Genomic DNA, 22,415 nt, shown 5'->3' with positions numbered 1-22,415 from the left:
CCACCCTGCCCCGGGCTCACCCCCCACACACCAGGTCGTTTGGCCGAGGCCGTCCGTCCGTGCCCCACAGCAGAACCGACCCCAGAGCCCGTGACAGATTAGATGCTGGAAACATGGGGAGCCCCCCCCCCCCCGCCAAGGAACACCTGCCCACTAAGAACCTCTAGACAGCAGGTGCCGCGGGGACGCAGGGACAAATGAAGGGAGCCTCGGCCCACTCCCTTACCTGGGATCCAACGGCACACCGTCCAGGTGCCGGGAGCTCGGCTGGCGGGCGGGCCGGGGGTGGGGGGGAGAGGTCTGGGGGGTGACACTTTGGCCCTGTCCACCTGCACCCCGGACACACAGTGGTGTGTCAGCTGCATGAAAACAGATCGAACTCTGCGCTTAGGATGGTGCACATTCCTGTGAGCTGCACGGCCACGTGAGCAACGAGTCCGAGACCTGACCAGTGAACTTAAACGCCTCTGTGCACTTCGCTACCCAGAGGTGTGCTTTTTACGGGGGAAAAACCAGGTAAGTGATGTCGCTCTACTAACAGCTTTCCGACGATGAAAATTTCCGCCACGTAGCTCAACAATCCACGCGCGGGTTTTTAAAAACAGTGTCGGCGGGCGGCACCGAGGCTGCAGGTGCACCCCCACACCCTGTGCTGTAGCAGCGGCCCCCCCCGCCCAGGATGGCCACCCCCTTGGCCTAGAGCTCCCAAGGCCTCAGAACCCCATCTCCACGGGAGAGCGGACACACAGGCGGGAGGCTAGAAAATCCCAGGTCTTGGGGCGCCTGGGTGGCGCAGTCGGTTAAGCGTCCGACTTCAGCCAGGTCGCGATCTCGCAGTCCGTGAGTTCGAGCCCCGCGTCGGGCTCTGGGCTGATGGCTCAGAGCCTGGAGCCTGTTTCCGATTCTGTGTCTCCCTCTCTCTCTGCCCCTCCCCCGTTCACGCTCTGTCTCTCTCTGTCCCAAAAATAAATAAAAGTTGAAAAAAAAAAAATTAAAAAAAAAAAAAAAAAGAAAATCCCAGGTCTTGTCACAATGGTCGAAATGTCCGGGTGCTGAGCAGCATTTTTATCCGAGCTTGCGAGGAATGCCACACCCCCCTTTTACAGGTAGGGAAACCGAGGGTCTGCGTGGGGAGCCAACTGGCTCACCGGCCCAGGAATTTGACCTGAATCTCGAGACTGGACATCAGGCCTCCTGGTGCAGACAGAACTCGGGGACCAAATGTTCCTGGGCCACAAGCCGCTGAGGGCACGTGCACCAGAGGGACCCACCCCAGTGCCGGAGAGCAAGGGGGACAAGGGTCCAGGCTCAGGGTCCTGGGCGTCGGCCACGTGGGGGCGGAGGCAGGTGGGGCCAGAGCCCCAACCCCGGGGCACAACCCCCCACCAGCCTGGGCCCCTCCAGGGACAGGTGCCCGGGAGCCCTTGGGAGCAGCGAGGGAGCCGCAGGGGAGCCTGGGGGCTGACGCGCAGGACCACCATCCGTCCCAAAGCCGGGAGAGCCGGGGCCACTGCTGCCAGCCACAGCCACAGCCACCGTCACTGTCACCACCCGCTCCAGCCGCCGCCGCACCTCTCTGATTCCCTAACGGTTCCCCGGGGAGCACTGAAGGTAAATATGTTAATTTGACTTCAATCACGGCTTTTTAAAACAAAGTGCACGCTCTATCGGTTTAGGGCACAGAACCTGAAAACTACTCACTCGAACGTCTGGGCATTCCATCCTGGGCAAGGACACTGACCACGAGGGGCCAAGGGGACGGCCGAGGGGGCACCAGGGGAGGCCGGCCCGCCAGCCCCCCCGTGAGATCAGCCCCCTGTGCCGCTGCCCTGGCTGCTCACAGGGGACACTTCCCACCAGCACAAGACTCGACTCGGGCCCATGCAGGGGGAGCAGGGCCCGCAGATCACGGGCTGCCCGGGACGCGCTTGGGACAACCCAGGACGGCCCGAGGCCTGCCCAGGTACGGCCTGGAGGAGGGACACCGGCCACCCCTCCCGCCTCGGCTGGCACTGGAGCAAGCTTGGGAGCGAGCTTCCAGCAGCCACTGGGCCGGAGGTGGCAGGCCAGGCCCACTCCAGAGCAGAGTCCGCCGCTTGGGCCCCTCCTCCCTCCGTCGCCCTCAGGGCTCTATCCAGGGAAGCTGCTTGGCTGGCCCTCCCCGAGTGTCAGCCCACTGCCCCGGGGTCTCAACAACAGCCATCAACTCTCCAGTAGGTGCCTGGACCGCCCCCACCCCCACCCAGACGGCACAGAACTTAGCCAACAAAGGACACTTTGTGGTGCGCTCCTCCTTGTCCCATTCTGGGGGGCCGGAGGTACATCCGGTCAGGGGGCTCCTCTCCAGACACACGGGGGGCACTCTGACACCCCAGGCAGAAGGGGCCCGGGAAGAGGAGAGCAGCCAGATACCCGAGCTGGTGGCCTGCAGCCCCCCACCCAGCAAAGCCCCCCAAGCAGCAGGCGGGCACCGCGGCCCCCAGACGGGGCATTTTGGGGTGACGGGGCGGGAAGTCAGTGACAGGCAAACAGACGGCCTTTCCAGCAGTGGTTCAAGAACAAGTAACCAGCCACACTGCTGTGTTGTTCGTCACCGCAAGGACAGCGTTTCTGGGCCCCGGGGCCGCCCTCCCTCGCACGCAGCCACGAGCCCAGCCCCAGGAAGGCCCAGGCCGGACCCGGTGTGTGCGGCTCGTCTCAGCCACCTGAGCAGCAGGACAGGCCTGGGGACGGCCTAGGGAGGCCAGCCCCTCCCTGTGCCCTCCAGGAGGCCCGGGGATGGCTAACCCCGTGGGTGCCTGCTCCCACGAATGGAAGAGGCTGACCTAGAACACCACAGCCCAAGGTCAAGGATCAAGCAGCCTCGGGGAAAAGAAACAACATGTTCACACGTGTTCATATATCCCAGGGCCGACAAGGGACGTGGGAAAGGCTTCCCAAGGACAGACACCAAACCAAGCTCAGGACCAAGACGCCCACCTTGGGACCCTGCAGGATCCCAAGCCGCTGGAAACCCAGAGGGGAAAGAGGCCAGCCAGCTCCTCAGGGGCTCTGGCGGAGGCAGGACGGGGGTCAGCGGGCGAACCTGGCCCGCCCACATTAGCCAACAACCTGCAAACGTTGCCCCCGGGGCCACCTCGCCTGCCCCAGGAACTGGCGAGTGCCCCGTCCCCGCAGGGGTGGTCCAGATGCACGGGGTGAGGGTCCCGAGGCGTCGAGGCTCAGGCGTGCAGAGCGTCTGCATCCACCTCGGGCTCTAACCAATTCCCTTGTGAGGGTTCTTGGAAATCAGTGACTGTAATGTAATCACAGCTGCTGGGGCTCTGAACAAGCCCGCTCAGTGGCTCCGTTCGGTTATAATTATTACGAAAGCACAGTTAAGAAACAGCGAGGAGAAACGGAAACCTTCAGGAATACCCAACAGCCGGTGGAGGGGCGGCCCCACCTTGTGGCCATGCCCTCACCGGCCACCCCACCACCCCGCCCAGGACGAGGACACCCGGCCCCTTCCTGCTGGCCCCTCCTGGAGCCATCCCACCCCACCCTGACCCAGCTCTAGCCACCTGGATATACCCCGTCCAGGCAACCAGGAGCGCCAGGGCGGGGCAGGGCTGCGAGGGCAGCTGGCGACCCCCTTGCCCAGGGGCCCTGCTGTCTTCACCCCAGCCCACCTGGAGCGGCCCCCTGGCCCCCACAGAAAACCATCAGCGGGGGGGGGGGGCAGTTATCCCTACACCCCGCTCAGCTCTTGGACCCAACCCCTCTGGGCCTCATTTCCCTTCCACAAATGGAAGGGAGAATCAGATACTCTCCAGAGACCGTGGGTCCCGGCGTGACCCGCCAGCAGCTCAAAGCAAAACCATGACTGCCCAGCACCCCTGCAGGCAGGGGGAGGGGAGAGGAGGGGCTTCTCCTAAAGGGGCCACAGGGGTCCGACACAAGGGGGGCAGCCGGGAGTGCTGTCCCAAGCCTCGGCCTCGCGGCCTGGAGCTGGTGGCTGAACTCTCGGGCACAGTTCACCGGCTTCCTCCCGGTGCCCGCGGAAAGTACAGCGGCCTGACCCCTGGGGAAGGCTGACCCGCGAGCCTTCTGCCTGGGGGCGCCCTGAGTCACCCCAAACAAAACAGGAGCCAAGGAGAGGCCCCCCCATCCGCCCCAGGCGGTGCCTCCCTCCCTGCAGGGTGACCCCCTCCTGGGGCCGCGGGTGGGAAGGCCTGGGCCTCCTGGACCCCCAGACACAGGCCCACAGCGCTCACCGCCCCTCAGCGGCCGGCGGGCCACTGCAGAGCCCGGGCCCCCACCCTTCTCCCCCTTGGGTGGGGCTGGCTCGCAGGGGTGTTTGCTTCCTTCTCCCCACAAAGAAAACCACGCATTTTCCAAGAGCGGCTGGTTTTCTCTTGCTAACTGTACCCTCACCCTCACGGATGGCCCCCTTTACCACTAGGGTTTTGTGCTGACTGCCTCAATCCCATCAAGTTTTGGAGCAAGAGGAATGATCCTGTGTTTTCCAGCTGCAGTGACTCGGGCCCCATCTGACCCATGCAGACACGACAGCGATCATGCCCATCTCCTCTGTCCCCACGAGTGTGCGGGCCTGGCCCCGGGCTGGAACCCCCCCCCCCCCCCCCGCGACACTCCTCTGCTCCGAGATGGAGCCACCCCGGGCGGGAGGTCAGAGGACCAGGGGCCCTACCCCAGCCCGGGGGACAAAGGGACATGTCCGTGCTCGGGGGGCCGGCTCTGCTGCTCCTTCCAAGGCCAGGGCTGGCAGAAGGAGGGGGCAGCAGTCGTGCAGAACGGGGAGCGGGGCCTTCACTCCTGTACTGGCTGAGGGTCCCCCCAAACCACATCCCCCCAAATCCCACCTCACAATGGGATCTCAGCCGAAACCAGCAGCAGATGCCAGGTTAAGAAGAGGCCTTACTGGGTTGAGGGTGAGCTCTATACCCAACAGCTGGTGTCCTTCTGAAAAGCAGGCGTGGACACATGGGACACACAGAGAGACAGGAGGGATGTGGTCGTGAGCTGAGGATGCCCGCAGCGGCCAGAGGCTGGGAGGGAGCACGGCCCGGTGACAGTCTGACCTCCGGACCCAGGTGGACACAGAGTCCTGCTGTTTGGACGCCCCCCACCCCAAGCTCATGGGCCTCTGTTCAGCAGCATCAGGACCCGCACACACCCGCCCCACCGACATCGACCTTGACCCCGGCTCGGAAGCAATGGGAAGCCACTGGTTTTCCGACTTGGACAATGTCTGCCAAGAACGAGGGCGGCCAGGCGTGCTCTGAGTCCGGGACGCCTCCTCACTGCCCGCCACAGCCCGCCAGCTCAGAGCTGCCAGACTCGGGGCCCCGAGGGGCCTGGCCGCTCACCCGCCTCTGGGAGCAGCTGGTCCCGACAGGACCACAGCGTCACCCACTCCGGCCCCCCTGGGCCTGAGACCCAAACCCCCCACTGCACACAGGGTCCCGTGTGGCCCATCACTCCCCCCGGAGACACACGGACAGACCCGGGCTGGGAGGCGTTGTGCGAACCTGGCCTGCGTTCCAGAGTCAAGGGCACAGGAGCCAGGGAAAGACCACAGAAGCTTCCAGACTAAGGGAGCCTAAAAGACACAGTAAGACTGAAACACACGGGGCGCCCCGGTGGCTCAGTGGGTTACGCGTCCGACTTCGGCTCAGGTCACGATCTCGCGGTCCGTGGGTTCGAGCCCCGCGTCGGGCTCTGCGCTGGCAGCTCAGAGCCTGGAGCCTGCTTCCGATTCTGTGTCTCCCTCTCACTCTGCCCCTGGCCCTGACTCTCTCAGGAACAAACATTAAAACAAATTTAAAAAAAAAAACAAAAAAAAACTCAACCACATAAGAGCATACCTACGCTCACAGCAGCATTATTCACAAAGCCAAAAAGTGGAAACAATCCAAGTCTCCATCGACAGGCAAACGGAGAAGCAAGCGTGGTCGACCCGGCGTGGACCCCCCTCAGCCGTAGCTCGGCCGCGGATGCACCCGGAAGACACGCGCTCAGTGAGAACGGCCAGACGCCAGGGACGAACGCCGTAGGATCCGCTCACCTGCGACCCTGGGGTGGCCAGACCCACGGACACAGAGAGGGGAGCTGGGGGCCGGGGGCTCCTATCTGCCCGACGAGCGGTCCCGCGACGGAGGGCGGCCACTCGCGGGGCGCCCCTGAACCGCACGCGTCAAACGCTCGGATGGTGGACGTGATGCCCTGTGCCGTTCACCACAGTAAAGGAGGGAGAGGGGGAGAAAATTCCAGACGCGGGGAGGAGGCGGGGGGAGGGGAGGGGACCGGTGGGACGGGGCGGGGGAGGGAGCCTGGGGGGGGGTCCGTGTGTAACGGGGCAGAGTCCAGTCTGCGAAGACGGACACGTTCTGGGGACGGACGGAGGGGGAGGGGGCGGCTGCCCGACAGCGTGAATGCGCCTGACGCCCCTGAACTGTGCCCTTAAACTGGTTAAGATGGTAAGCTTTATACATACGGTAACTAGGATTTAAAAAAAATTTTTTTAATGTTTTTATTTATTTTTGAGAAAGAGACAGAGTGTGAGCGGGCAAGGGGGCAGAGAGAGAGGGAGACACAGAATCCGAAGAAGGCTCCAGGCTCCGAGCTGTCAGCACAGAGCCCGACGCGGGGCTCGAACCCACAAACGGCGAGATCATGGCCTGAGCCGAAGCCGGACGCTCAACTGACTGAGCCCCCCCAGGCGTCCCTAGGGTTTTTTAAATTAAAACTTTAGGGATGCCTGGGAGGTTCAGTCGGTCGAGTATCCAACTCTTGGTTTCAGCTCAGGTCATGATCTTGAGGTTCGTGGGTTCGAGCCCCACGTCGGGCTCTGCGGGTCGGCCCCAAGCCCAGCCGGTAAAAGCCTTCAGAAATGAGTCTCTGAATGTGGCCAGGACCCTCTAGGACCTTCTGAGCTGCAGCACGCCCAGCAGCTGGGGGAGGGGGAGGCAGAGGAGTGCCCCCAAACACCCCAGGGGCCTCCCAAGCAGAACTCGGGCCTGTTCCCAAGGATGCTCGGTGGAGGGGACTTCCCATTTTCCTAGGTCATGGAGAACCTGACAAGGGACCCAGAGCAAAACCACGGGCCAGCCTCCCACAACCTTGGGGCCCTCACTGCTGTGGTCCAGCCGGGCCCAGGTCGGTCTGCGTGGCTTGGAGCGGTGTGGGGAGAGACCAGGGACCCTGCTCCTCCGCCGAGAAGCACCTGAGGCCCCCATCACAGGTCTCCAGAGCCAGCCGCCTGCTTCTCGGGGTCCCGAGGCCAGCGGGGCCCCTCAAGATCCGGGCTCGTGTGGTCCCGAGGGACAGCACAGCCTCTCGGCTCCCGTGGCCCACAGCCGGGACGGGACGCTGTGGCCCTCCCGCCTCCTCCGCTGCATCATTTCCCCTCATCAGCTTACTTTCCTTCTAGGGGGAGGAAGGAGGAGGCTCCAGGGGCCTCAGGAGCCCGAGTCTGCACTAAGGTTTGGGATCCAGCACACGGCCAGGCCCAGCCCCGAGGGCTCCTCTGGACGACACGCCTTTCCTTCCCTGGCCCTTCACATGACAGGGGCTGGCCAACTAAACTGGGTTACAACAATTAACACAAATTCTGCCGCCTGTCCCAAAACTTACATAACCGCAGACACTGTGCCTCAGGAAGCTTCCTCCGCCCATGGCCCCATTTCCTGCCCTCGACCCCGGGCTTTGGTCCTGGAAACAAAGCTGCTTCTAGATTCCCCAGCTGGTACTGGCCCTCCAGCCCTGCCAGCCAGTACTCGTCGGGGCAGCAGCCTCTGTCTGTGTGTCTGGCTGCCTACCCTCCCAGGCCAGCACAGGGCCAGCCCCCCACTTCCCAAACAGTATCCCCTCCCCTCCGGCACCAAGGGGTTTCTGTGACCTCCACACACCGGACAGCGTTCCCCCCAGATTCACGTCCACCCAGGACCTCAGAACGGGACCGTACTTGGAGTCTGGGTCTTTGCAGATGTGATCGGTTAAGGACCGAGACGAGACCGTCCTGGGTTGAGGGCGGGCCCCGCATCCCGTGACGGGTGTCCTCGTAAGAAGAGGGAAATTTGAACACAGACACAGAGAGGGAGGGTGGCCATGTGACAGCCGAGGCAGAGGTGGCAGGGACGGGTCTACAAGCCAAGGGACGCCAAGGACCTCCGGCACGCCGGGAGAGGCCAGGTTCTCCCCTGGAGCCTCCAGAAGGGGCCAGGCCTGCCGCCTCCTTGACTTTGGACCTGCGGCCTCAGAATGGCGGAGGGGATACATTTCTGTCCTTTGAAGCCACCAGCTTTACGGTCACTTGTTGCCTGGGCTCCCACCGCCCGCTCCCTCCCTGCCTGTTGGCAAATATCACTGCCCTCCCCGGGGCGGACAGACCCCATGGGGCGCCCCAGAGCAGCAGTCACAGAACGGAGGGGGGCACCACAGAGGGGAAGGACCTTGGCAGGGAAGAGAGCAGCACTGCCCCATCACGGCTGGGTCACGGCACGCACCAGCACACCGGGGACGGCCCCCACCCTCCAGCGAGCGCGTCTGTGCGTGGAGCCTACGAGGCACCTTTCCGGGGCCATCTCGGTGACCAGAGAGTGGGCGGTGCCCCACTTCCGTTTCTCCTTCAAAGCTCTTCTCACTTGTGGGGAAACTGAGGCCCAGGGAGGCCACGGTAGCACAGCACACAGTAAGGAACAGCGCTCAAAAATCCCAAGATGAGACTCGCTCCGAACCTGGATTCTGCAGAAAGTGGCCGCTCGGCTGAGAACGGCCCCGAGTGGCCCTGACAGGATCGTGGGGATGGTCACGGTCCCGTCCAGTCCCAGCGGCCCCCAAAACCCTGTCCTCTTCCTGCCTGTGTGGCCCTGAGGGGGAGAGAGCCTCCCATCCACACGGGGGGACGTGCGCTCGGTCCCAGGCTCCTTGGCCCTGCCCATATGTGACCACGTCCACGGGAAATGCAGGAGACCCGAGGTCCCCGGGGCACCACCAGCTTCCACGGCTGCCAGGCGGACCCTACTTCTGGGGACCCGTAAATGGGCTCTTCTGCCATGGGGGGGTCACGGATCTGTACGCCACACTGGCCCTGCCCGACTTCTTCTAGATGGTGGGAGAGAGGGGACATGGGGAAGGGATCACAAAGCCATGAAACTAGAGCCCCTCCGCCCCCCGTCAGGACCAGCTGGGGGCTGGTGGCGGAGGGAGCCGTCCTCAGACTCTGGCCACCTCGCAGAGCCACAGGCTGGCCACATGTCCCTCGAGGCCGCCCCAAGCCCCTCCTGCGAGCTGCAAAGCTGGTCAGGGTGACGGGCTAGAGCAGCCGGAGGCGGGGCCGGGTCTGTGACCTCAGTCCCTTCCTCGGGGACTCACCCGAACCCCAGAGGCCACCGCAGCAAACACCACCGGCTACCTGTAGTGGACGGGGACCTCAGGGAGGGCCCGGCCCCGGCACGGAGGCAACGCGAGCTCAGCAAACCTCACGGAGCCCGGCAGCAGCTTGGACGAGAGCCACGCCAAAGCCTCCACCGCGTCCACTCTGCCCCCGGCTCCCCGGGTCCCTCAGCGTCCCCCACCCCCGCCACCCCCATGTGCCCCACGCCCATCCTGGGAGAAGGTTCCCGGAGGAGCCAGCGGGCAATTTGCATAATATTCTTTGCAAGTTAATATCAGCCTCTGATAATGATCTCGGCATAGCGTGGAGCGCTGAGGCGGCTGTTACAACACTAAGTAATCATATTTTAAATTATGTTTCCCTTTATAGCAAGGTGTTGCAAAAACACACAGACATGAAATCTGTCTGTAGCAGCCCCACTGCCAAGCACCTGACCAGCTTCCCAGTGGCGGCTGTGACTGCAGCACCGGGGCCCGGGAAGCCCAGACACCAGGGGCCACACGTCACCCCCGGGGCCCCAGCCCCATCGTCACCGGGGCCAGGGGGCCCTTCCCGGCAGGGGCGCGTCTACAAGGGGACGTTCACGGGGCACCTACCGCCCACTCTTGCCGGGGGTCCCGACTGCCCTGGCAGTCTCTCCCTTCCCACCCTCCCCGGCCCCGGCCTCACGCTGGAGACCCCAGCGCCCCGGCGGGGGGGGCAGACTTCGTGGGATCCCAGGCAATACACGAGCCTAAGAACTCAAACGTCTAGGCTCTGGTGCCACAGGCCCTTCTAAGGTTGCGGCCCGGCCGGGGTCACCCGTCACCCCTCACCCAGCGTGCGGGCAGGTGGGCCTGTCCTAGACTGTCGCACCTCCGTACCCCAGGTGCAGCCCGTGGTGCCTCCGACGGCCCGGGGGGGCGAACGTCACGGGCGACCCGGTGCCTGGGGGTGGGGAAGGCGAGGGCCCGAACAGACGCGGCCCCTGGGGCAGCCGTGGGGGGGGGGGGGGGGCGCCGGGAGCCGCAGGGGCCCCCGCCCTGCTCAGAAGGGGAGCCCCACAGAAGAGGCCACACGCCCCCTGCTCTCCTCTCCTTTCATCTGGGAGCGAGGGCCACCACTCAACCTTTATTTTCTTAAAAGCTTTTTTTTTTCTTTTTTATTAAAAAAAATCCAATTATAGCACAAATCTCTCAGCAGGGGTCAGTGTGAAATAAGAATGGCCAGAGTTAATGGACGTGACACAGGCAAGATTAATGCCTAAAGGGCTTCGTAAGTTGTATGATGCAGATTTCATTAACATTTTAATCGTAATGTATCTTTTTAATCTTCCCTCTCTAATGGCTTTATATCCAAAAACAGGGAAGAAAAAACCGCTGACGACAACAAAAAGTATCAATATACAAAATTTAACAAAGGCGCTTAGCAGCGCAATGGAAACTAAATTAAATGAGCAAAACTATGCTCACATTGTGATTTTTCTAACGGCACAAAAGTCAGGAATGCGGCAAAGGCGGTTACTTCTCCCTTCCTGGCACAGAGACGGCGATGGGGCAAAAACGGGAGACAGCGGGGCAGCAGCCGCGGGCGCAGGTACTGCTGAGACCCGGACCCTTCTGCTCCTGACCCGCAGGCCGGGGCAGCACCCACAGTCCAGACTGCCAGCCGCGTCCAGGAGCCGGAGGGACGGAGGTGGGACGCGCCGTCCAGAGGACACCAGCCATCAGAGCGGAAGGCCCCTGGTGATGTGCGGAAGTGGAGGAGACATCTAGGGACGTCACCGTAACGCGGCGGGCATTTTGCGGGGCAAAGGCTGGGGTGGCGGATAAGCGGGCATCCGGCCTCCAACACCCACAGCGAGGCACCCGGGCGGTCCTGGCCAGCCAGCTCCAGCTCTCAAAGAGAGTGAGCGTTTCCACAGATACACCTGGTTCTGACTACCGAGGGCTCTGCAGATTTTTATTTTCAATCAACAAACACTCAGAGTCCCAAGCCTGTTGCTCTATCTGACGGTTTGCGCCCCCCTCCCCGACGTGCCTTTTCTCTGCAACAGCCCCCACACCGTGCCTCCCTCGGGGACCTGCTGGCTGGGCCTGGGGGCCGGCCAGTCCGGGGCCCGGGACACAGTGCTGCAGTCGTGCTGATTGCTCAAACCCAGTGACTATATATGGGCACTTTCAGGCCTCTGCGGTCTCCGCCCCCGACCTGCCCGCTTCCCAGGCACACAGGCAGGCGCTAGGCGGGGCCCATCCATGGCCATGTGCCCTCCTGGATGCCAGGGCCCAGGGCCGAGGGGGAGGGGGAGATTCCTTCAGAGACCCAGAGCCAGCCTCTCCTCCCCCCCTGGGACCAGAGAACAACGCCTCGCCTCGGAGGAAAGTATGTCTGTGCCCTCCCTGGAGACTGAGAAGCAGCCTCCCCTTAAAGGGCCATGTGCTTCTCACTGGCTGCGGCCCACTCACAGGGAGGGGGCATCCCGGGAGGGCCTCCAGGCTGGGCCCAACCTGCACAGAGGCCCCAGGCCGGCCCGCTCACCTTCATCCTCCAAGCAAACAAGGAAGCTACCACTCAGCATTGGAACTCACAGGCCAGGGTGGGGGCTCAGAGAGGGCAAGTTATGCATCCAAGGTCACCCAGCTCCAGGCGGGATGAGACCTGGGAGAGACCCCGGAGTTCGTGCTCACAACCGCCCCCCCTTCCTGAACCCAGGCCAGGGAGGGGCCCGGAGAGCCCAGGGTCACGGTCAGAGCCCCTCCATCCATTCCCCCGCGCAGATGTGCTCCCGCCGCCCTTGTCCTCAAGGGCACTGCCCCACTCTGAAGATGCTAACCACAGAGGCGGCCACCAGGGAGCCCCACTCCAAAGTTCACGTCCCAAACATCAACGGCTGCCGCTTCCAGCCACCTCTGTGTCTGCCCCCTCCCCCCCACGGGCCGCCAGGCCCTCACCCACGGGGCCCACTTCCAGAACCCAGCACGTGAAAGGCCGGAGGCCACCGTGGAGGAGGAGGCCCAGCTCCCAGCAAGCAGCAGCTGCACGTGGCACAGGAGAGAGCCGTGGGCAGCCCGGAACCAGTCTCCACAGAGCCCGAGGCCAGGCCTGGTGAGAGCAAGCACTTGCTAAAAGAAAAGCAGAGATGGCCGGGATCCCTGCCCTGCCCTGCAGGCGAGCCTCTGGCCTCACCAAGCCGAATGCTCTCCCCAGCCCGCAGCCAGGTCCCCTGGAGCCCAGGTCCAAGTCGGGGGAGGACGTGACCCTTCAGGCACACCCGAGGTGGCAGCAGGTCACGGTGTGGGGTCCGCACATCTCTGAACTGAGGCGGACACACAGACAACTGATTGGAGCCCCCTGCTCATCAAGAGGGCCCGAGGGAGGGGAGCAGGCCAGGCAGGGCCGACGCGCGGTGCTGGACAGGGGCTCCGGGGGGCCCAGGGCCCGGCCTGGCCTGGGCAGAGGACAGGCCCACAGGAGCCAGCCCTGCACAGGCCCTGTGCCCACTCCCCGGCCCCAGGCAGACCCCTCACCCAACCAGACTTTACAAGCCCCCAAAAGTGGGGCCGCCCACAGAGCTGGAGAAGCTCAGGATCCAGCCAGGGACACCAGGGGCACCTGTTCCTGCCTTGGAACCACCCCCCCCCCCCCCCACGCGCAGTGGCACCACACCACAGGCTTTGCTCCCCTTCAAAAGACCAGGGCTGGAAGACCGGCCCCGGGGTCCTGAGCCCAGGGCACCCCTGAGGGACAGCAGCCTCGAGAAAGAGCCAGGTAGCGAACACGACTCTGAACCGAACATCAGCTCGTCGCGTCCCACGAACCTAGTCGAACTTCCCAAGTATGCCCGTCACACCGGGGCCTGTCAAAGGCCCTGCTTCCCAGGAAAACACGCGAGTGTGCCGGGGCGAGGGGCATGATCTGGGCTTCAGTCCACACGCGGACAGTTGGGCAGACACTCACCACACTGCCCCCGGCCAGGGTGGCTTTTGCAACCCTATGGTCTCTCGGGACAACAGAACCCAGGCAGAGCCCAGGCAGGGAAGGCCAAGGTGAGCTGGAAGAGGGCCCATGGGGGCTGGGCCATGGCGGGGGGGGGGGGGGGGGGGGGGGCCTCAGGGCACTGACGCTGTCGCCCTTGTGGATGGCAGGTGCTGCCGCCCGTCAGGGGAAGCCCGGGGCCTGGCCTGGGCGGCCCATCCCCAACTCTGCACTCGGGGGAGCTCAGACCTCAGAGGCAGGGATGTGGGGTGGAGCCCTGGGAACACCCTTGGAAGACTCCTTGCCACGGTTCTTATCCCCTGTCCCACCAGGGGTACGGGGCCCCCCTCAAGCCATGACGCAAGGCGGGCAGGACCCAAAGGCAAGGACGCACAAAGGGCCCGGCTCAGGGCTTGCCGTCACCCCTTCCGTGAGTACCTCGTGCTCGCTTTAGCTGGAAACCAGAGAAAGCTTTGAAGGATTTTGCCAAAAGTGACCCAGAGTCCAGCCTCCCAGAGCCGGCCTCTCTGGGCGCCCTGGCACACCCTCCAGCGGCTCTACGGTGACGATCCCGAGACACCCCCGTGCGGCCCGGTGCTCCCAGGTCAGGGGCGCGCCAGGAGTACGTGCTGCCCCCCTGCTCAGGAGGAGGCTCTAAATGGCTGCAGGAGAGAAGGGGCAAAGTCGCCCCAGGGTCAGCGTGGTGTCAGACACCCCGTCCAGCCCGGCCTCTGCCCGGGCCGTGACCACCGACAGCAGGTCTCTGGCCACTGAGAGGTGACAAGTGATATCTTCCACCTGCAGGCTCCTTCCAGCAGCCTTCACCGAAGAACGCGGGGGCCCCACACCTCGCTGTCCCCTCCTTCTATTTCCTTCACTCAGGCTCCAGCCAAGGTACCACCCAACCCTGGAATGACCCTATTGAAATGCCAACGGGCCTCCTGGGAGGGACGGGCACCACAGGGGGCCACAGGAGCAGGGACAAGGTGATTCGTTGGAAGGGGAAGGCAGTGCCCGCTGCCTGACCCTTTACCTAACTCCTTCCTGCCGGGCTGTTTCCTCACCTGCGAAACGGAGCCAATAACACAGGCTACGTCTCCTGGCGCCCTTGCCAGGCTTAAATGACAATAAGTGTGGAGAGCCACCTACCGCCATCACCTGGGCAAACTGGAGAGAGGGAGGGGAGTGGGGTCAGGGGCTCAAGAGGAGAGGAGGGGGGTGGGGAGTCAGGGGCGGCGAGAGGGAAGACCAGGGGAGAGACCCACACCAGCCCAGCCCAGCCCAGCCCAGCCCAGCCCAGCCCAGCCCAGCAGGGCGCAGGAAGAGGAGGGTGGCTGAAAAAGCAGCCTTATGGGATGGTGGGCACACGGAGGGCAGGAAGGATGGCTGCCTCCAGCAACGCCCCCCCCCCCCCCAGGATGGGCTGGACTAGGACAGCCAGGGGACACACACAGCCAGGTGCCCAGTGAGTCCGAAGAATTACCACTGGAAAGAAGGCGCCCGACTGCCTATGCGTCCAAAACATCCCAGATCTACAGGCCCCCGGGGGGGGGGGGGGGGGGGGGGGGGGCAGTGGGAAAGGTCTACAAGGCCAGCTCCAGGGGGCCTACCACCGGCAAATCCACAGGTTTAATTAAAGGGCATCGGGACAGAGTTGGTAATCACCAGCCCCAAGACCAAACTTCTGAGAAGCCCGGAAGAGGGGACCCGGAGGTGACCTCTGACCTCATGCCACCCCCCCCACCCCCCCATCAACGCGGCAGACTTCGGAAGAGCCTGGGTCGTCTGCCCGGGCCATGGGCGTGGGCAGCGGGCTCAGAGGTCACCTCTGAGCTTCCTGGATAAGGGGCTTGGGCGACAAGACCTCGGCTCCGCAGGGTGGGCGCAGCGGGTGACAGGTGCGAGCCCCCCCTCCCAGGGCAGCCGGCGCCCAGGTTCTCCCCAGGCTGGGGTCCGCACGGGGCAGGAACGGGGGTGGGCGGGCAGGGGCGCCCGGGCAAAGGGGGGCCCGCGGGGACCGGGAGGGAGAGGCGGCGGCCCGGCGGATGCGCAGCCCGCGCGGCCGGCCTCGGACCCTGACCCCGGCCTCCACGCCGGAGCCGGAGGCCGGGCGTCCCGGGCGGCCCGGCGCGGGGGAGGCGCCCGGGGCCCCAGCTGGGCGCGGGCGCGGGCCGGCCGCCTCCCGGGCCGGGCCGGGCCGCGCCGCCTCCCCCGGGCCGGGCGGGCGCGCCGCGCGAACTTGGGCTGCGGGCGGCCGGCGGGCACTGCGGCAGGGAGGCGGCCGGGCGCGCCGCGGAGTTTGCGGGAAGTGCGGCGGCGGCGAGCCGGCCGGCGGCGCCAAGTTGGGCGTACCTGCGGGCGCCCGGCCCGGTCCGGCCTGCGGCGGCAGGAAGTCTCGCGTCCCCGCGCTCCGGCTCACATGGACTTTCTCCGGCCTCGCCCAGCACCGGCCGCACCGCGGCGGGCGGGGCGCGGGGAGGCGCCGCGGGCCGTTTAAAGGGACAGCGCGCCGGCCGCGCGCGCGCACTCGCCGCCCCGGGGCGCGCCGCCCCGCCGCCAGGTGGGAGCCCGGGTGGGCGGGGGGAGGTGCCGGCGGGGGGAGGGGGCGCCGGGCGCGGGGTGGGAGTTGTCCCGGGGCGGGGGCCGCACTCCTCGGCCCCTCCGCGCCGCCTTCCCCGGCTTCGCGCGTCCGGCCCTGCCCGGGACGCTGGGCCGGGCCCGACCCACACCCCCCCCCCCCCCCCCCCCCCCCCCCGCCCTCCAGGCCTCGCACGGACCCGCGGAGACCGGGAGCCCCGGGCCCTGGAGCGCCCCCTCCCCGCGGCGCCCGAGCTAGCACCGAGCAGCCTCCGCAAGGCGGCGCCAAGCGGGGCCGCCGGCGGGAGGGCGTGCGCGCAAAGCGGGGATGCGGGAGCGCCTTTGGGCGAACCTGGCGTCGGGCCCCGGGGCCTCTCGCTAGGCCCCGGGAACTCGGCCGGGGCTGCTTTCAGGCCTGGCTGGATCCGGGCGCGCTGGCGCATTATTGTCATTCATTCCCACCGGCCGCCCCTCCCCCCTCCTCTCCCCCCACCCCGCCCTCCCCTCCCCTCCCCTCCCCTCCCCTCCCCTCCCCTCGCCAGCCCGGGCTCCGGGTTTGCCCGAGGCCACACTCCTGTAGACACAGGTGCGCCTTTAAGTCAAACAGGCCACGCACCCGCACCCGCAGCACCCCACAAAGGCCCCCTTTTCAATCTGGAGTCTTCAGTCAGGACAGGCCAGAGACAGCCTGGCTCCCTCCCTCCCACAAGGGTCCTCATGGGAAAATGGGGGTGGTACCAAAACAGTGATCTGGAGCGTGGGGTCACCAGGAGGAGGGGGTTAATGTGAAGAACAAGATGCCCACCCACCCTCCCAGAGAATGTTCTGGACCCCTTGGGGGTAAGAGGCTAGGGCTAAAGCCCTGCAAGACAGTTAGCCAAGGTCATTCCTAGGACAATGGTCAGAAGCCCGACCAAGAACTTCCGTCCCCAAGCACAAGCCGGGTCCTTCACCTTGATCGTACACTGACCCCTCCCGCCCCCCCAACTCCAACTTGAGACTGCACAGAAAACAGCCTCCCGCCAGCTCTCTCCTGCCTTGCCCTCTGGGAGGATGGGTGTGAACTCTCAAGGACTCTCTGGGACGCCCCCAGAACCCCACTCAGACCTAAACAGGGCCCCAATCCCCTCACCCCCAGACCAGTCCAGCCTACTGCAGTTTCCAAGCCCAAGGGGCAGTCTGGCGTGTCCAAGGGGCCTCTACCCACCAGAGGCACAGACTTGCGGTTTGGCCTGTGCTCACGTGGTCCGGGAGGTGCCCTGCCAGCACAGGTGCCCGCAGGGTGGTGTGGGGCAGAGGCTCCGGGCCTCAGGATCCACCGGCTCCTACGTGCTACTGAGGATCTTGGCTGTGCAGACACCCTCCGGCCCTGGGAAATCTGGGCTTCTACATAGGACACGCGTGAGCAGGGACAGACTAGCGTCTGAGCACTTCCAGCCCAGGGCGAGGGCACGAGAAGCCATCCATGAGTTCCTGAGATCCTCATGGCCAGCACCGGGGTCCCTGCATGGATAAGGACCCACAGAGGGTCTAGAGGTGTGACGGCCTCCCTAGACAGGGCATGGGAGGCGTCTGTCTGCACTCTCCTGCCCGTGGGGAGCTGGTTCCCACATTTGCACGATCTGATTGCTTCCATCACTCTGTTTTCTAAATCTCAAAGTCTTTCTTCTTAAATGGATGACATTCGGAAAACATTGTAAAGTTTTTAAAAGACAACAGATGACCAAAAACCTGTTCCCCGAAGGTAACAGGATTTGCTGCAGTCTCTGTGCAACTGGGTGTGAGTACACTGCACAAGCACATTTAAATGCAGATGCTGACGGCCCGCTGGCCTCCAGGCCTGCACCACGTGTTCCGCGCGTGCTCTGTGCGTGGCCTGTGTTCCGTGCGTGCTCCATGCGTGCACTGTGTGTGTTCCGCGCGTGCTCCGTGCGTGTTCCGCACGTGTCCGTGCGTGTTCCGCAGTGCTCTGTGCGTGTCCGTGCGTGCTCTGTGCGTGCACTGTGCGTGTCCTGTTTGTGGTCTGTTTGTGCTCTGTGCGTGTCCGTGCGGGCTAACTACGCTTCGAGGGTCCGGTGAGGTTAGCTGTTTCTAGCCCTGTTCTGCTAACGAGGATAGCGCCGCTCAGCAAGAAAGTGCAGCCAGCTTGGGGCTCGCTCAGCCAGGGCTCCCAGCAGGCGGGGAGCACTTGAGCCCAGCCAGGGCGGGGGCCTGAGCACCTCCTGCCTCCGTTTGACCATTGTGAGTCAGACGTTGTGAGCCGCCAGCTTGCTGCTGGCTGATACGCCGGCCCGGTGGCCACAGGCCCCTCTTGCAGGACCTGATTAGCACCGCAGCCCCTCTGAGATGCCAGCAAGGGTTTTCTCCACTCAGGAAGGCCCGGCCTGGCGTGTGGTCCTGCCGCCGGGGCGGAGAGCATCGGGCTGTGGGGGAAGAGGGAAGTCACCAGAGAGAGGTCTGCACACTGAGGAACCACCCAGGTGTAGTATGAGGAGCAGGGCGGGGAACCAGTGCCGGCCACCTGTCTGCCTCCCCCTCCCCCACGCAGTAGGCTTTGGCGCCCCACCAAAGGGGGACGTCCTGCAGGTGGCTGCGTGCCCTGCGAACACCTGCCGGGGAAATGACTCCCCGGAGCTGGTGCTCCATCGAGGAGGGCTGCGGGAGCACCTTTCTCCTCCCTGGGCTCCCCTGGCCACACACACCCCCAAACTCTGCATCCTGCACGGTTTTCTTCCTGGGCCTCTGAACCGAGGGGTTTCAGGACCGAATGCAGCCGTCAGGTCTGTGCGCACTGCGACACCAGGTCTGGAGGACGCCGACCTCCTCCATCCGAGGCTCGTCTCCAACAAGGATTGAGGCCCAGCAAGCACACCCGAACTCACGCCTTGCTTCGCCAGCCGCCTCCTCGACTCCTGCCCGCCTGGGTGGCTGAGGGCCGTGTCACGGAGACGTGGCCACACAGAGCGGCTCCCCGTGCCCCAGAACCGCCCCTGCCTCCCCTGCTTCGGGGAACGTCAGCTCAGCCTTTGGGCGGCTCAGGCCCAACCACCTCGGACCCCTCCTCGTCACCTCTCTCGAACCCAAGCACTCCCCGCTGCCCTCCTGGTCCGACCCCCTTCTCCCCAAGTTACTGCAGCGGCCTTGAAGCTGGGCTCCCTGTCTCCCTACCTCCCAGTGCCCCTGCCCGGGTCTGTCACGGCACAGCAGCACAGAGATGGCTCGGAACGTGTTAGATCACATCACCCCTCTGCTCAGGTCCCCCAATCTCCTTCCCGCACAGAACTTGAGCCCAAGTCTTTGCGATGGCCACGACCTGGGTCCCCACCCCACACTCACCCCTGCCTGGTCCCCGTGCAGCTCCAGCATCAGCCACACCGGTTTCTGCATGGGCCCTCCAACTGCTGGCCTCCTTCTGCCCCAGGGACTTTGCACCTGCTGTTCCCAGTACCTGTGCGCCTTCTCCAGCACGGCCCCCCACCACCCCCTTGTCTCTGAGATTACTTACTTCCTTTGGGTCTCTGCCAGTCATACCTGGAGCCTGGGCCTTCCCGACCCTCCCATATAAAAGAGCCAGATGGGCCACTGCCAGCCAGCTCCCCCCGACCCAACCCTGGTGCTAATGCTAATCCACTCCCGACATGCACACCCCCTTCTCCCCTGCCCGCACGGGTACAGGCTCCCCGTCTTGCCCACCACCCTGGCCCTGGCCCAGTGGGATGCCCGGCACAGGTCAGGTGACAGTACCTATCTGCAGAATGTGGGAGCCTGAGGGGTGCTGTGCCCCCGTTGATGAGGGGCCGGAGCCCCTGCCCACCTGCCTGAGTTTTGGTGCCTCCTTCCTGCCCCTGGAGTGTCAGGAGTACCCAGTCAGCAGGAAGGGAAGCACCAGGCAGGGGACCTCAGGGTCAGAGCCCAGGCCAGGACGGCCGGCCAGCGAACAGCCCCATAAGTGATGGAGAGCGGCATTTCCCCCCTGATGTGCGCAGGGGCCTGTCCTCTCGGCGAGGCGAGAGCGGGGGGAGCTCCGGGCCGGGCTGTGCAGGGACCGCGGAGGGAGGGTGTCCGCCCCCCACTCCTGCCTGTTGGTACAGAAGCAACGACGTCGAAAAGCCCTTTGCTGCCGTGGCATTTGCATCCTCTCGCGAGGAAGCCTCTTTTAGCGTCCAAAGAGGAGTTTACTGGGGCCCAAAGGAACCGACTGACCGCAGGTCCCTAACCCTGCCTCAGAAGCTGCCCCAGGTGGGCTCTTCCCCAGCCACCGCCGCCACGGGGAGGGCTTTCCCGTGAGCGCCCGGCGGTCCCAGCATGGCAGAGTCAGGGAAGACCCTAGGCCTGACCCCGGGTAGCTGCCAGCAAAGTGGCGACTCTCCGATTCCACCCCACCCGAGGGAAGATCCGGGAGAGGCCCCGGCCGCCTGGTCTGCGGCCACACGCCAGCAGCCCACAAAGCATCCCTTTGTTGGGATCCTGCTCCCTGCCGACTGGGCGGTGCAGGGGGGCCCCCCCGACAGCCCCGGCTGTCCCCTCGCGGCCAGGGTTTGAGTGGGGCCCCCAGTCTCACCCCGGAGTCCGGGATCTCAGCGGGGGCAGAGGCCGGCCACGCCGCAGACCCCTACCCCCACATCTGCAGCCAGGCCTCCAGTTTTAGCAGGTGGGTGTTTGCCCGCCCCTCCCCCGTCCCCAGTTTGGGATTCAGATGGAGGCCACCACCCCTTTTAACATTAAACACTCCAACCTGATCCTGTAGCCCACACCCTCCAGGAAGCCTGCCCAGGACCCCAGGGTGGCGCTGCGGAGCCTTTGAGGGGAGCCAGGATCCATGGGAAGGGGTGGGGGGGGGGCAAGAGCTGCCCACAGCTCGTGGCCATCCTGGGCGATAGGGCATAGGACACCAGGCAGGGACCCCACGGACCCAGGCCACCCTTCCTACCAAAGCCCAACACAGGACATCTGGAGGGCAGTGGCCAACCTTAAACACAGCCCACGCCCCTCCTCCGGAAAGCACCTCGCTTTGGTTCCTGGCCCAGCTCCTGGAGATTGGGGGCGGATGGGGAGCTGAGGGCCTGCCCCCAGGGCAGCATTCTGTGCATTCCTGCTGGAGGAGGGGACAATGGAAGGTGCCAGCAGGTTGGGAGTCTCAGGGGCCTTGCCCCTCCCCCAGACCCTCCTAGGAAGGCCGGCAGCCAAACTTACCTGGAGGTCTGCCAGCTTGGCCTCTCACAAACCTTCCTGGTCCCTCTGCCGTTTCTGTCCTTACCACGGTTACCCTGGAGGATCGGCGGGAACCCCCAGGAGACAACAGACCCTCCACCCCGGGGGTCCCTCCACTCCCCCTTGGGGATGAACTGGGCTGCAAGGCACTTACGTGGGCCTTGCACGCAAGGGCACATGTGGTCACTGGCACCTCTTTTGGGGTGTCCTTGCTGTGCTCAGAAGCCCAGCGTGGCGTGCAGGCCGCGGTGGCTCCTGGCTCGGGCTGCCTGGCACCCCTCACCCACCGCCAGGTCCACGCCGAACGGGGACCAGGCTTGCTCTGCAGCGGACCTGGCAGCAGAGTCCCGGGGTCCCAGCCCCGCAGAGAAGGCCTGGCCAGGGCCTCATTCTGTGCTCAGTGAGTTCCCAGCAGGCCTGAGCAGCTGGCCTCTACCCGCTCCCCGGCCCTGGTCCTCCTCCCACCCACCCACACCCTCCTTGTAGCACACGGGCCACCGCCTGTGCTGGCTGATTGCCCCTGTGCCCACTGTCACAGGGCCTTTGCACCTGCAATTTCCCTGCCTGGGATGCCTCCACTCTGTGTTGGCAAGTGAACTCTGATCGGTTCGTCCCTTAGGTGGTCTCCTCAGGTGCTCAGGGAAGCCATCCCGACCCCCCAGGTGGCTCTCGCAGGGTTGGGCCCCCTCAAGGCAGCCACAGGTATGGCTATAGCACGTGGGCTAATCGGGCCCCTACCCAGGGTGAAGAGACACAGTTGCTGAGCTCTGGCAGCCCGGGAGGGTTGCGGGCCAGGCCCCTCGCCAAGGTGGGGGGGCAGGGGGCGAACAGGCTGGCTCGCCTGCCCCCAGAGCAGGAAGACCAGGTCATCCTTGAGCACAGCTGTGTGCCAGGCCTGGTGCTCGGCCACGGATGTGCTGTGGAGCGAGGTGGGCCAGGGCCGCAGTCCTGGGGCTTCTGTCCGAGCCAGGGGGACGGTCAGTTAAAAACGAAGCTAGAAAGTGCTGTGCGCACAGTGAGGTCCTTCACGCGGTAGGACAGCAGAGCGGGAGCCAGAAACCAGCCGGGGCGGCCACAGACTCACCTCCAGCTCTGCCCGCACGGACTGAACGCGTTCGGCCGGGAAAGGTGCGCGGGTCTCCGGTATCAAAGGTAGAATTGCGCACGGTCCAGCGGGTCCCCTTGTGGGTACGAACCAACATTGCAGGCAGGGGCTCGGAGCGCTGTCTGCACCCCCACATTCGCGGCACCCTTCGCAGCGGCCAAGGGGTGG

General features: G+C 64.9%; 1 protein-coding gene across 4 annotated transcripts in view; it reads right to left on the bottom strand.

The window, feature by feature from the left end:
* The window catches only part of NACC2 (NACC family member 2), a 66,955-nt gene extending 51,101 nt beyond the window's left edge, over positions 1 to 15,854 (bottom strand). For all 4 annotated transcript variants that reach the window (XM_086684523.1, XM_086684525.1, XM_086684526.1 and 1 more), the window contains exon 1: positions 15,707 to 15,854. The gene's annotated coding sequence lies outside the window, so the exon portion shown is untranslated. The remainder of the gene's footprint in view (positions 1 to 15,706) is intronic.
* Positions 15,855 to 22,415: the final 6,561 nt, after the last annotated feature.

This window comes from Puma concolor, chromosome D4 (assembly GCF_028749965.1).
Source record: "Puma concolor isolate L17-30 chromosome D4, mPumCon1.1.hap2, whole genome shotgun sequence".
Lineage (NCBI taxonomy): Eukaryota > Metazoa > Chordata > Mammalia > Carnivora > Felidae > Puma > Puma concolor.
Note: the sequence above shows the minus strand (reverse complement) of the source record. Positions and strands in the feature narration are given on the sequence as shown.